Raw genomic sequence first — 5,231 nt, forward strand, 5'->3', positions numbered from 1 at the left:
AGAAGTTCCAAATTTGCTGCAGCAGCTGTTGACCGCTGTGCATTGATGTGAGCGACTCTTATGTCCATTCCAATTTATTTCGATAAATTTCCAGATGTCTTATGTACTCTGGGCAAAGTTTATTTTTTACATCATGCTTAATATCTTTTCTTCTCGCATGATTACAATTAACACATTGTGGTGCCTCTTTTTTATTGCAATCATTTTTTATATGCTCATTGCTTCCGCATATTTCGCACAATTGATCTGGGGCACTACAGACCTTTGCAATATGTCCAAACGCATGGCACCTTATAGCACCTTACAATATTCAAGTACTCCCTGATTCTGTACACTCTCCACTGCATATAAATTCTTCCCCTGTCAACCAGGCTGACAAGGAACCGTCCAGGCACTTGGACAATCCAATTTACTTTTCCTTCTTTGGCTTTGAAACTGTGTCTAAAAACTATTTTTTCATATAATTCTTTACGTTGGTTTTCTTCTTTTATGTTGTCGAAATTTTTGTTTATAAAATCCTCCTTCATATCTTCCGATTTATACTGTCTCGTTGTTCGATTTACACGCCGGGCATTCGGCCGTGTCGCTCAGTCCTCGTTTATGTAACGAGTCATTCATAAAGCCATAGGCGGAAAGAATGTACACGCTCTGTCGCGGTGGGTTGAACCAGTTCTTGTCCTTGTGAAACTTCACGTTGTGGATGAACCTAAAGGTATCCCTTCCGTGCTGGCTTTTGCTCCATCTTCGTTGCCATTCTTCCTCTATGCTTCTTTCGACAAGTTCTCTCTTTGTCTCATAGGCGACATCGTCGTCCTCCACGGTCGAATTTAGACTTACAACTTTCCAGTTTATCGGCATGTTCCTTTTCACCTTTCGTAATAACGCCACTTGTGTGATTGCCAGATCAACTGGCATACATCCGGATATTGCCTGCAGTGCATCCGTCGATGTTGTTCTGCAGGATTTTGTCAGCACCATTAAAATGGTTCTCTGCATAGCGTTCAAGTGCCTCAGAGCCATTGCGTTCGAGGTTTTGTCGTACCATACTAGTGCATAGGTGACTATGGGCAGGCATACGGCGTTGTAAAAAATGTTCAGTATGGGTCGTTTGATTCCCCAAGTATCGCTTGCGCATCTTCTCAGGGACATTACGTATTTTATCAATTTTTCTCTGAGCCTTTTCATGTGCGTAAGAAAGTTTAACTTGGAGTCTATGGTTACTCCTAAGTACTTATACTCTTGCGCACATTTTACGGTTGTTTTGCAGATTTTGATGATTTACATATTGCGCACACATCCACTATGGTAGTAGCCGTTCTAACTTTGATTTTAATGAAGCACTGTAGGCTTGCACTAAATTATACAGTAACAAGTAACAAATAACAATGACAGTAACAAGTTTCTTAACAGCAATGAAAGGATTAATTGTTTTTATTATTCACCTATGACATCGTGGCAAAGGTGGAGCGATTTATAAATTATAAGTACATACAGTGTGTATAGCAATTATTCTATGTAGTTTCGACAATAGTGGTACTCGTCGAAAAAATGTTTGAGACATAAAGATTTCTTACACCATGCGCATTTAATTATTGCCACGTCACCGCAAATATGGCATCTTGGTTCATTTTCAACAGAATAGCAGTATTCAACAGGATTCTGGAATGCATTTGGTTTGTCATCTATATATCCGGATTTTTACCAGGAGTGTATTTAATAAAATTTTGGAACCTTGGCGATGAAAATTGATTGTGGACCAGAGATTGAAGTTTGATTATATTAATCCTAGCGTGGAGATTAATGTCGTGATTTAAAATGAGAACTATATCGGAAAATCGGCGGACGAAATTTTTCCAAGTGCGGAAACCGTAAACATCCAGTGGTTGAACATACTTTGTTCCACCTTTTGGTATTATAAAAAGTTTTACATTTTTACCCTCGGGAGTAACTTCGTTCAGTGTCTTCTTTCAGTGACCATTCCAGGAATCAAGAATTAGAACTGTTGTGGGCCCAGTATTTGCGAAGTAAATCTCTCTTAACCAGGTCTTGAAATGGTCCGTAGTTAATTTTCCTGACTTTGAAGCTGCAATATATACATTGTCAGGGCGAAATAAATGTTGTTCCACAATCGGCCCGAAATGTCCTGTACTCTCTTTGAGTACAATAAATAATGGTGACAGTAATTGTCCATCAGCTGAAATGGTTGGCTGGATGGTGTAACTATGAGTGGTGGATGACACTGATTGAACCCCTCCTTCTACGATTTTTATACCTTCTTCAGCCAAAGTGCGCCCTGAATGTAATTCCAAATTAAAACCACTTTGATCGGAATTGTAAACATTGAGTGGTTCATTTCGGGCTCTATATAATTTTACTTCATTCACGAATGCGCTGCATTGCAAATGAATATCGTCTTCTCGATTTACCACATTTGTGGTTACAAATCTGGTAATTTTTCTGGACACTAATCTAAACGTCTTTTTAAAAGTATCTAGCCAAGTATGTCCGGCTTTAAATGTTTGTAAATTTTCTATATCTCTCTCTTGTAAAGCCCATCGCCGTAGATCTACTTCATGCACAATTACTCTTAACTGCCGAGCTTCCATAAATTTATTAAATGTATACTCTGCAATACGTTTTACCTTTTCCTTTTTTGTGCCACCCTGTTCAACTTGTAAAGCCCACTTACGAAGCATTCTTTCGGATTTCACGTGACGGAATTTGGAACGCACGGTGTCTAATTTTAATCGCTTCGACATACCGCTGTTCCAGTACGCCACAGCTTTCCTTTTATATTCGAATGGGATGTATTCCTTATTCGAAAAATTTACTTTCGTCGCTGAAAAGTACATTGGACCAGTCTTCTATTGACCAATGAAGATGTTCCTGAGCAAATTTAAGTCGGGCCATCCTATTCTTTTTCGAAATCAATGGTTTCTTTACTCCATGTCGTCCATGTAACCCAAAAGACATTAGACGACGTCGTACTGTACGCACACTAACGTCCAAGTCGTCAGTTTCGATTAAACTTCTATGGATCTCTACTGCAGTCCTCCTGGGATCAGCAATTGACAGACGTCGTATTTGCCTGTCTTGTCTAATCGAGGTCTTTTTCGGACGGCCAGACTTGAATTTATTTTCTAAGTGTCCTCGTTCTTGAAATCGCTTTTGAATGCAGTACACGGTTTGTTTTGCGATGTTAAAGCGTCGGGAAACGTCACATATGGATTCACCATTTTGTAAAGCATTTACAACCTGTTCCTTCATATATTTCGGTAAACTTTGTCCTCGCACCATCTTCGTAAGAATAGAATAAAAGCACAAGAAAAGAATTTAACAAATATATCAGCATTAAAAAATAAATTACACGCATAAATGAAACGTCCGAATACTTTTGTCCAAGCAAATTCGAATAAAACCTATCTTATACGTAATATAGAGTAAATATCTACCTCTAACTTCCTCGTGAGCTAGCTTTCAACTAATCGAAAACAAAACACAGAGTGGCCTTCTCCCACCAACAATGTCATAGTGTAGAGAAACAAAAATATTTTTGTCCGAATTCATTTGTCCGGTACTGTACATTGGAGTTATTTACACCGGCTGTAATTAAAATACCTATGAAGGCGGACAATTCTTCTGTCGTAAGAGATTTCCACGTTTTCGGTTTTGTGGGATTGTCGCTATTGTATTTTTGATACACAGCAGTCGCCTTTCGATTCGTGTGTCTTACAATAATGTTCATCATTTCATTTGAAAAAATAAAATTAAAAGTATCCCGAATCGATAACATGTGTGTAGATCGATGTGGACCACTTCTTTCTCGAATGATATTGTAAGATGGTGTTTGATGGTGAGATGGTGGTTCGTTGTTCCAGATGGTCCCATCCTTAGCAACAAAAACAGTTTGAGATGAATTATTATCTTCTCTTTCTGTATTTATACGATCTTCGTCGTCTTCGGGTGACTCTTCGGTCGTTACTGTATCTTCTATCTGTTCTTCGTCAATATTCTGCTAGGTGTCATTCAATGATCCTGTTTGTGGCCCCGGCAACCAATCTTCATCCTCACCATCCAATGATATATTATCAGAAGAATATTCTTCTCCCAATAATGTCGCTAAATAAATATCCTGTTCTGCCCGAGATAATCTAAAAACAATTTTACACACATGTTCGATGTGCTACTTTGGTATACTAAATTGATAATTATTTTGATGTATTATATGTACTGCTGACATTTATGCTTCTGCTGACAGTTCTTCCATTTTTACGTAGGACTATAGAAATCACTTACAGAAGTGGAAAACTATATTTCATGCAGACACTTTACTATGAAGAACAAAACTGTACAGGAAACGTTTTCACGATACAGATCCTACCCGTACAAAAAACTGATTCAAACTAATTCAGTTCTTCATTTCGTCATCTAGTTCGTTTCGTGGGCTCCTATACTTGTTTATATATACAAGATAAGAGAGCCTGTCTTGTCTAATCGAGGTCTTTTTCGGACGGCCAGACTTGAATTTATTTTCTAAGTGTCCTCGTTCTTGAAATCGCTTTTGAATGCAGTACACGGTTTGTTTTGCGATGTTAAAGCGTCGGGAAACGTCACATATGGATTCACCATTTTGTAAAGCATTTACAACCTGTTCCTTCATATATTTCGGTAAACTTTGTCCTCGCACCATCTTCGTAAGAATAGAATAAAAGCACAAGAAAAGAATTTAACAAATATATCAGCATTAAAAAATAAATTACACGCATAAATGAAACGTCCGAATACTTTTGTCCAAGCAAATTCGAATAAAACCTATCTTATACGTAATATAGAGTAAATATCTACCTCTAACTTCCTCGTGAGCTAGCTTTCAACTAATCGAAAACAAAACACAGAGTGGCCTTCTCCCACCAACAATGTCATAGTGTAGAGAAACAAAAATATTTTTGTCCGAATTCATTTGTCCGGTACTGTATATTCCGTCGGATGGACGGAACATAAGATTTAAATGAAATTTAGCAAACGGTAATTTTGTCGCAGTTGATGATTGGTATAAACAATATGCATTCCACACAACCATGTCTAACATATAGAAAAAGTATTTTTTGTACCATTTTAAACTTTTGCGAATACATTCAACCGATTTTAAAACCATGTCAATTTTGTCAACGGTTCCCATATTGGCATTATAATCAACGACGCAGGTCGGTTTTTGTATTGGCAATCCGGTA

This window comes from Habropoda laboriosa, unplaced genomic scaffold (genome assembly GCF_001263275.1).
Source record: "Habropoda laboriosa isolate 0110345459 unplaced genomic scaffold, ASM126327v1 scaffold4400, whole genome shotgun sequence".
NCBI lineage: Eukaryota > Metazoa > Arthropoda > Insecta > Hymenoptera > Apidae > Habropoda > Habropoda laboriosa.